We start from the raw sequence: 10,448 nt of genomic DNA, 5'->3' as shown, positions 1-10,448 counted from the left end.
TCTCGCAGTGAGGGAACCACGACAAGGCCTTCGGAGCTGGTCCTCAGTGTCTGGGCTGAACAATGGGGTGAAGACGCTCCTTCAAAATTAGACACAGATGTACAATATATATATACAGTGGTGCCTCGCAAGACGAAAAGAATCCGTTCTGTGATTCTCTTCGTCTAGCGGTTTTTTCGTCTTGCGAAGCAAGCCCATTGACGGATTAGCGGATTAGCGGATTAGCGCTATTAGCGCTATTAGCGGCTTTTAGCGGCTTATCGGCTTATCGGATCAGCTGATAAGCGGCTTAGCGGCTTAGAAAAAGGGGGGAGGGAAAAAAACCCTGCAGGAACTCGCAAGACATTTTCGTCTTGCGAAGCAAGCCCATAGGTGATTCGTTTTGCGAAGCACCTCCAAAACGGAAAACTCTTTCGTCTAGCGAGTTTTCCGTCTTGCGAGGCATTTGTCTTGTGGGGCACCACTATATATATATATATATATAGAGAGAGAGAGAGAGAGAGTCTCCCTGCTGTCTGCTCTGCTCCCCATCTTCCTGCCCAGGGTGGCCCTGCCCTCTGTCTGCACCTCAGAGCCGGCGCACCATGCTGGGCCTCTGCAGTGGCAGCCTCTGCTCCTCATCACCTGCTCTCCAGTAGCCACTCTGAGCTGCCCAAGGGAGGCTGACAGCAGTGGTTATGGAGAAGCAATAGGGAGCTTCCTCAAAGCCGCCACTGCCACTACCACACTCACTCAGAACAAGTGCCAACTCATCCTCCTCCCTGAGCTTGGCAGCGGTCCTGATGGGGAAAATTGGGACATCCTGGGATCAATTCAGAACCCAGGATGCCTTTCATAATTCCAGGTCTGTCCCTGGAAAACAGGGACACTCGGAGGGTATGGGAAAGCTGAGCATCAAAACCACCAATTAGGGACAATGACCATTCACCCCCTTCCCCCCCCCCACTTTGACTATCACCTTGAGTTTTTAAGTTGCTTTTTTATTCTTCTCCTCCCCTATGTTTTCCTTCAAGGCTGGAACTTTGATTGATTCTAAGGCTAAATTATATACAGTATTGTTCATCAAATTTGTTAAGGGAGCCTGGAGCCAATATTAGTTATCGATCATTCTGTTAAGTCAACACACAAATGTGAGCATGCATTTGTTGTTGACAGAGCCATGAATGTCTTAGAACGAAAGAAAGTAAATGTGGGGGGGACAGGGGGGAGGAAACTGTGGCAAGTGTGCTCTGTAGTTATTATATCACTGCTGTTGCTTCTTTTATCCTTTCTTCGACTTCTCCTTTGTTCACGTAATTCTCTTTGGGTCCTGGAGCCTTCATGCTTCATTTACTGTTGTTTCTGAAGGCTTCATCTAGGTATCGGGAAGATAAAGAAATATTCAGCACTGACTGAGAAAGGAGCACACTGGGACAAGTGAATTCCTTTATGATTGTAACTTGAGGAGATTTATAGCAATGGGCTCTCAATAATATATTAGAATTCTCCACTTTATTGTGTGCGGAGTTAACATTTTTGTTAAATTTCCAACAACATTCGGTTTCTCGGCTGCCACCAATGACTCTCTTCTTTAAATATATTGTGAGTTTTATAAGAGCTGAAGCCTGAGAGCTTCCCATAATGGGTATATCCATATTTATTTCATTCTACCTGTAATGGTATTTGTTTCCCTTTAGACAGCTGGGGATATCTTTCTGCCGGTTGGAAGCCACCCAGACTGGCCAGCCAACATATAAATAATAAATTCTTATATTATTATTATGGTCGGGTTTTCAAAAAATGAAAACATTTTGGTATTTGTGTTAGTTATTCCTATGGTCCCCTTGGTTTTTCTTCAGGTCTCAAACACTATACAAGCCAACTGACAGATCTTATTCCAGAGATGTTTTCTTGGTTTATCTTGGGGAAGAAGGGCAGAGTTTGCATTCAAAAGCAGTAGAAATCCTTTCCTGAAAGAACACAACATCTGAAGACACAACTTAAACAAAACAAAAATGCATAAATACGTAGTTACATATAAAAAGCTTACATTAATGCAAAGTTACTAATACATAGGGACGTGGGTGGCGCTGTGGGTTAAACCACAGAGCCTAGAACTTGCAGATCAGAAGGTCGGCGGTTCGGATCCCTGATGGGGTGAGCTCCTGTTGCTCAGTCCCTGCTCTTGCCAACCTAGAAGTTCAAAAGCACGTCAAAGTGCAAGTAGATAAATAGTTACCGCTCCGGCGGGAAGGTAAACGGCGTTTCCGTGTGCTGCTCTGGTTCGCCAGAAGCGGCTTAGTCATGCTGGCCACATAACCCGGAAGCTGTACGCTGGCTCCCTCAGCCAATAAAGCGAGATGAGCACCGCAACCCCAGAGTCATCTGCGACTGGACTTAATGGTCAGGGGTCCCTTTACCTTTACTAATACATGCAAAACAATATCAATTCATTTCCTTCTAACACACCCTCCCTCTCAGCCTCTGGGAACTCCAGGGTCCAACAAACTCTCAGCTCACCCACAAAAGTCTCACAACGAGAAGAGTTCCTGGAAACAGTGGACATCACCCTAGCCTAGTCTCTCACTCTAGTCTTGCTTTTTATGGGCAGCTACTTCCTCAGGCTCCCCATAGCTATGTCCCATTCATCTGCACTCTCCACACCCTGTTCCAGGTACAGCAGGTTTTCTGCGTTTCCCAGGGGGTTCAGAGGATGGGGAAGGGGCCCCACAACCACCACTTACACCTCTCTCTTCACCCTCTGTCCTCTCCTTCCCCAACTGCTTAATCTGCGTATGCATGGTAGCATAAAATGTCAGCTTGTCATGTTAAGAATGGATTGAAAGCAAAAAATAAAATAAAATGCATTCCTCAGATTGTAATTTTATTATGAAACAAATATATTTCCTTTTTCCTGATCAGTATTCAATTAGCATTGTGTTTCTTTTTTAAAAAAAAAACTAGAGGCTTAGCTCAATTATACATTATATGTATTTGTGGCCGGGCTTTCCTTACCAGGGAGAATGAAATTTTAGTTTACTAATTTTGTCATGTGAGTCACAAGGCACATTTGGCACAGTTTTAGATGTTACTGAGTACAGCGCGATTATTTTTGTGGGAGGGGTAAAGACTCTTGCTTCCGTTGTCTGGGCTTTTTGAACTTCTTCCTCTCTCCCTTTAGTAAAAACTGAAGTCACTCTTAGAGGGACTTCATTTAGCATGTTGAAAATAGGAAAAGATTCTGATGAGAGTTTTAGAAACAAGCTTGAAGATAACCTTTGGCTTTTATGGAGATATAATTTTGATTTATGTTTGCCTTTGCTGGAAGTAACTGCAGGTATTTATCTTAATGACTCTGATTAGTAGGTGAACTTTTTTCCCTAAGCATTCAAAAGGTGTGTTTCAGTAACAGTCTTTTGTTTGCTGCTTTTCTCTGGTGCATTTCTCTTTAAATGCTTAAGCACTTTCTAAAGAAAAGCCCTGAAAATGGGCATTTATTAGGTGTCAAATAAGTGACTTACTCAATTTCAGTAACAAGGCTAGAAATAAGAGCAGCAGCAAATATTGTAGCATCTAAAGCCCTCTGTTGTTTTTCAAAGCCCTGTACCAATATTAGCCATCCTTACAGCAATTGTCTCATTTTCATGTGAGCCTCTTTGTAGGACAATATTAATCAGAAAGGGATATATAAATGAAATAACCTGAATTAACAATCCATATTTATAGACGATATAGCAGCCTGGGGTCACCCATTGAGTTAGCAGCTGAGGTAAAATTTGAAGCTGTCTCAACATCATCATTACTCTAGGATAGCTGCCATCTTCTGAAGTCTCTTTTAGGCTCATTCAGGCATTCTGCTTGTGTGTAAAAACAATACACAAGGAAGGACCAGGGCTGCATCAAGCATTGCTGCTACAAGCATGCCAAGGCACACCCACTCTGGTAACTTGAGCTCAGGGCTCAGGTTAACCCTTTCAAGCACACAGGGCCTGAGTCAGTTACTGTATATTACAACAACCTAACCTGCACAGGGTTTCTTTAAAATAAAGAACCAACCCACTACTAATGGATTCCTTTGCCCAGATTGTACCATCTCAACAATATTTGTATTTTTCAGCTCAGTCACCTTCATGCCAAAAGACAATATTTCTTCCACACTACAGCTCACTTAAGGGTAGGCATGTGTGTGTGGTTTTAGTTTGTGAATAGTAATAAAGAAAATAGTATTATTGATCACCCGAAAGCTTTCCACTCTTGTCAGTGCATATGCAAATTGCAACTTTGAATTGTGATGCCTTTGATACGTCTTTCAGCTTCCTAGCATGGAACAGTTTAAAATAGCTTCTGTAAGAATCAATATCAGAAAAGAAGGTGTCTAAGATGTCATGAATTAACAACACGTCTAGAAAACTCTGGAGAGAAATAGGTTCAGATCCCTTCCTAGCCATGAAACTCATTCGGTTATGCTGGGCTAATAATTCTCTTTCAACCTGACCTAAACTCACAGGGCTGTTGTGAGGGTAAATTGGGAGGGGCACCCTGTTCACTGCCTTCAACAACATGGTGGAAAGCTAAGCTATAAATATATATTAGCATGCAGGCGGCCATTTTAGGTGCATCCAATTGATGTGCAATTGCTGATGTGTGGCTCCTTTTGGACCTGGAAGAAGTTAGAATGGAGGTGGAACGGGGTGCAGAACGCGGTGTAAGGGGAGTGGGGTCAGCATAACAGGGGTAGGGCGGAGCGTAAGGGGGTGGGGTGTGCTTATACACACTCTGCCAACGCGCACAGGGACCAGGAACAGAACCCCCACACAAAATGGTTGCCTCCTGTACTGAGAAGGTTGTCGTATTGCAGATTGATGCATTTAAGAAGAATGGGCTCCACGGAACAAAGTAAAGTCCCCAAAGCCAGCAAGAGTCACTCAAAATAATAACCGAAAGCCAATAAAACTGTGTGTGTGTGCTTGTGTTTGTATGTGGAGGTGCATCAACCTTTTTATGGCCAGACAACGGAAAAACTTTGAGAATTCTTGATCCGGCATTATATGGGAGTTGAGCTATGCCCTCAATCATGGCTTTGTTGACAGTTCAGCAACAGTGTTAGAAGATTCAAAGACCCACTGGTCTGAGTGAGGAAAAAACAACTAAAACAATTATAGTGTGGAACATTATAGGTATCTATTGATTGTTTCAAGGGGAAATTGCTATTCTGTCAAGAAGGTATTATGGTACACACATCACCTGGCCCCTGTTCCCTTTCACACAGAACGTGTGTTTCTCCATCAAAGGCCATCAGCTGAAAAAGAGAAAATTATCTCATGGGCAATGGCCAACATGAAAAAGGTACCTGAAATTTCAGAACCACCACCTGTTCATTTCTTATTGATGGAATTTCATAGTTGCGAAATAGGACATTCGCACCTTTGCAAAAAGATATTGCTGAAATAAATTTACAGATGTATTTATTTTATTTAAAATCAGCATCTCTAAACTGTTTAATAATTAAAAATAAAAAACCCCTAAGGGGTGTATACCGTTTGCAATATTAAAACAGTATCCATTAAAACAAAAATACAGCCTAAAATCAATATAAACACATAAAAGAAAATAAAAACATATTCATTGGATGCATACCCACATGAATCAGGTTCCAGTCTTATGGGTCAGAAAAGCGTGGGCAAAAATAAAAGTCTTTACAAGACATCTAAAGCAATGGATGGTGGATGCTACCTGCATGGAAGAGGGATGGACATTTCACAGAATGGGTGTAACAGCAGAAAATTCCCATTTTGGGGTCACTGCCCTGTGATGTTCTTTAGGGTGGGGCGGCACAAGTAGAATTCTCCCAGATATCTAAGTGACCTTGCAGGTCTATACAGGGACAGGCAGTATTTCAGGTAACCTGGTCGCAAGTTATTTAATTGTTCAGTTTATATTTGAGATAAAACAGTAGATCTATTTCTAAGTAAACGAATAACTCTCAAGAGGTACAGTTCATTAGTCTCATCGTTCCTGCAGAACAAATGAATAATAAGTTTACTGCTCCTGAGGTTTTGATGAACAGTGGGTTTTCTGCTTGAAATTTGTAAGACAATGCATGCCATGTCGCATATGATTTTTGAACTCTGAACAACTTTTCCAATAGCTCACTTGTCTTGCAGGGAACCAGATTACAATCCTATTTTGCCAGCCAGTCAGATATAAATTGTCTGACCAGAAAGGATGACACCATGCCGTGTCCAGCTCAGAGACATCCTTACCCAACTTGATGTGTATTCACTTGCTTCCCTCCTTAGGGATACCAACGATGTCCACAAAGGCAAATCTGTCAAGTTGCCGGCTGTCACAAATGCAGAAACCAGCACCAAGGAGCGTCAGCATGTTAAACTCATTTGCTATCTCCTGGTTCATCCATTACCAGATGAACAGGGGATCTGCTTCCAAGCACTTGAGTCTATGGGATGGAACCACCTGTGGTCAGATGAGAAAGATGACCTTATTTCCTGCAGACATTACCTGAGCAGCATGGGATCCAGACATGCCCCAGTCCAGGCTTTGTTAATACATCATCCGTCCCTGTGTCTCATTGACATGTTGATGCTTCCACAAGACAAAGAGCTTCCCTTGGTGGTCCTGAAACAAATTTGGATGAGGACAGGGCCTTCTGTGTATTGCAGTCACTCTGAACATAACACAAGGACATTCTTCCACACCAAAAATAGCAGACTGCTAAGAAGCATTGATTAAAACACCTTTAACACTTGAGGGTGGCTAGTTGGAAACTATAGAATGAAAGGCTACCCTAATTATTATTTATTATTTATTAAATTTATTGATCAGAAGGTCGGCGGTTTGAATCCCCGCAACGGGTTGAGCTCCCGTTGCTCGGTCCCTGCTCCTGCCAACCTAGCAGTTCGAAAGCATGCCAAATTGTGAGTAGATAAATAGGTACTGCTCTGGCGGGAAGGTAAACGGCATTTCCGTGTGCTGCTCTGGTTCACCAGAAGCGGCTTAGTCATGCCGGCCACATGACCCGGAAGCTGTACGCCTGTTCCCTTGGCCAATAAAGCGAGATGAGCGCCGCAACCCCAGAGTCGGTCATGACTGGACCTAATGGTCAGGGGTCCCATTACCTTTACTTTTCTTCTTTTTTTGCCAGTGCAACACAAAGCAACTTATGAAATTTTAAGCAGACAGACACGTACATACATTAAGCCATTACATATACACATTAAAACCTTCATTAGTCATTTTGATCTAGTCCAGATCAGCGCTGACTCAAGACATTTTGCAGCTGAAGCAGAGCCCAAATAGTGCTCCCACCATCCCCTGCAAAGGTCAATTATTTACAAAGTCTTTCTGTATTATGCAGACACCAATAACGGCCTTCATCTCTCTCTTCCTACCTTGACCCCACTCCACTGTCAATTCACCCTGATCTAGATTTTATTAAGGCTCTGGCTCACTGTATGTTGAGGATTAGTCTTGAAAACAGCACCATAGTTGGTGCAGAACTGTGAGGGGTCTGGTGCCACATCTGCCAGGTTCATGGGATCAGTTTCAATTGCTGTGCTCTGAGGACAATGACAAAGTGGTTGCAGTGTACATCTGGGCATGTGCTCTCTTGACCTTTGGGGTTAATAAAATCTAGCTGGTGGAGCATGGCTGGGTGGGTCCAGTTGGGATGGGTGAATGCATCATTACACAATTGGGGGGGTGAGTATTGGGTCAGTGTTTGTGCATTACTTCCAATAAATGTGCAATCTGTGCAGTGGCGTAGTGTGGGTTGTCAGCACCCGGGGCAAGGCAAGTAATTTGCGCCCCCTAACCCATGGATTTTAGCACTCGAGCACTCGAGTCGCCCCCCCCAGATGTTGCGCCCGGTGCGGCCGGCCCCCCCTGCACCCCCCACACTACGCCACTGAATCTGTGCACCTGTGTACACAGGCTGTTGAGTCACACACCCATACAGTTATTCACAGGTCACGTTCAATGAGGGAACGTCATGTATACTTGCATACACAATAGCTGAGCTGCACAAATCAGCAACTGTACGCAAACACTTAGACATGATTTGAGACAGCATGAACCTCTGTTCAGCATAACATGTGAACAAGTCTAGCAGCTGAGCTGCACACTTGTTATTCACATAGCAATTGAGCTGAACAAATCAACAAGTGTGCACTCTTTCACACAAACACTTTCTCACACGTGTAGTTGTAGCTAGCATCTGTGTTCAGTGCAATGTGTGAATGATACTTGGGTGATGTGAGTAAGAGACATAGTTCCGTGACAGCCACGAACTTTGTTTTCCTCACAGAACATCCGGTTCGGCCTTGGTTTATTTCAGCCTGCAGTTAGATTGATTTCTAACTAAACTGCCAATATGGTTCATCTGTTCATTAAATGTTTGCTGTGATTATTAATTAGCTTGTTAAAAGACGGGGTGTGCAGGCACACTTCTGTGCCTTTGGGTTATTCCCTTTCCAATTAAGCATTAGTATTTAATCTCTCCCACTACTTTATGAGGCAGTTTTAATGTTAAAAGGCAAGTTTCCACCAAAATGATCGCGATTGAATTACAACATTCCCTGGAAGGCCCAGGAGCAGACCTGAAGCAACCCCTTTTTGCTTTCCTTTCTGCTGTACAAATCTATTTCCTGTGAATGATGTACGGTTCAGCGTATGCCAAAACACATCTGGCCTGAGGTATCAAGGAACACGCTCGCCCCTCCCTTGAGCAGCATTTAAATCCAGAAAACAGAAACCGTCCCAGCATCAAACAGGGAAAAAGATTCATTAGGCACCTTTCCTTTACTAGCAAAATGACTGATGGCATTTGAAGCTAGACTCAAGCTTTATTGCTTTCAGTACTTGAAGACAGGGAAGAAGGCAGGAGGGATGGGGCAGGGGGGACCTAGCGCAGCTGTTGAAAAAGAAAGAAAAGCCATGCCAGATTTAGTACACTGAAATAAAAATCTGAACAGACGGGGGAGGGGAGCTTTCTCTTCCTCTTCTTCTTCTTCCCCCTCCTGTGGCAGCAGATATTGTGTGGGAAAATAATCTGCTTAACTCGATGTGGAATTAAGGAGTTTCTGTTTATTCTGAGATAGTCAGCAGATCTGTAAAAACTGCACGACTGAGAAGAGTAATGAAATAGGGCAGCCTTTCCCAGCAGGAACAGAAGTCAGAATGAGGAATCGGTTACTATTCTGGGGAAGGGTATGTAGGTGGATTTGCACGTACCTTCAGAGCTCAGGAGTCAGCAGTTTTCTGCCTCCATGTGGGCCATGCTCAGTCTGCAGATCGCAAGTAGGTTATACACTCCAGACCCCTCCTGCATTTCCAGATAATGTTATGGGAGGGACTAGCAGAAGGCTTTACCTTTGGACCCAGGTGTGTAGATGGTTTTATCTGTCTGGATGAAGAGATATCCACTGTGGAAGGAAACCAGAACCATCTTCTCCAGTGTGAACTGAGGACACTTGGCCACAACAATCACATACTGCTTTTGCTTGGAATCCTTCTTCATATCATTGGCAGAAACCTGCAGGAGCAAATCAGGAGCTAGAAATCAGATATCTCCTGGTTTTTGCTTACTAAGGCAAATCCCTGCTCAGTAATGGATCTCAGTAGGTGACCAGTTGCTAATTCTCAGCCTAGAAAAACTGCCGGGTTGCAATCCAGAGAAAGTTTGTATGCTTTTGTTCCCTCCTTGGTGCTGTTGTGTGTCCTAGTCCCCTGGGAGGGCAGACAGGATACTTGGAGTGCGAGTGCAGTTGATGGAAGAGAGCGAGAGGGAAAGAGAAGCTGCAACAGCCTTGTCCCCCATGGCATCAGGAGATGGCCAAGGGAGATTGTATAGAAAGGTGAGTGCCATCTCTTCTGGGGGAGACCCTCTGTTTCCATGCTGAAGGCCCCAATCCTCAGCATGTCCAGGTAGTGCTGTGAAAGAACCCTGCCTGAAATCCTGAAGAAAGACCCTCCAAGTGTCTCTATTTTCCAGGGACAGCCCTGGATCTACAGAAGCTGTCCCAGTTTCTGATTTGATCCCGGAATGTCCCGCTTTTCCTTAGGATATTCCTATTTCTATCGGAGAAATATTGGAGAGTATGGAGTTAAGCGCAGTGCTTATTTTCAGAGACCCCCAAGCCAAGGAAATAAGTAACTGCATAACGTTTATAAGACATGTGAAGGCAGCCCTGTATAGTTTCATTATATTTTCATATGTGTTGGAAGCCACCCAGAGTGGCGGGGTAACCCAGTCAAATGGGTGGGGTATAAATAGTAAAATTATTATTATAATTATGGAATAGAACCAGTGCTTTTTAAATAAAAAAACAGGTGATGGTACTCACCATGAAGTTGCTACAGCAAGGTAAGGTAAAGGACATGGGTGGTGCTGTGGTCTAAACCACTGAGCGTCTTAGGCTTGCTGATCGGAAGGTCAGCGGTTCGAATCCCCA

At 43.8% G+C, this 10,448-nt stretch overlaps 1 long non-coding RNA gene across 2 annotated transcripts; it reads right to left on the bottom strand.

Annotated features, from left to right (window-relative positions):
• Nucleotides 1-574: 574 nt before the first annotated feature.
• Nucleotides 575-9,368, bottom strand: LOC310705688. 2 transcript variants are annotated; one of them, XR_014525452.1, is made up of 4 exons: nt 9,229-9,368; nt 6,499-6,615; nt 5,219-5,278; nt 575-1,354 (listed from the first exon to the last, which is right to left on the bottom strand). It is a non-coding gene; the product is annotated as an uncharacterized lncRNA (long non-coding RNA). The 2 variants fall into 2 exon arrangements; XR_014525453.1 differs by having other exon boundaries at nt 5,224-5,278.
• Between the last annotated feature and the right edge of the window lie 1,080 nt (nt 9,369-10,448).

This window comes from Podarcis liolepis, assembly GCF_965112155.1.
Source record: "Podarcis liolepis genome assembly, chromosome: 4".
NCBI lineage: Eukaryota > Metazoa > Chordata > Lepidosauria > Squamata > Lacertidae > Podarcis > Podarcis liolepis.
This window is presented reverse-complemented; position numbering and strand designations above follow the sequence as displayed.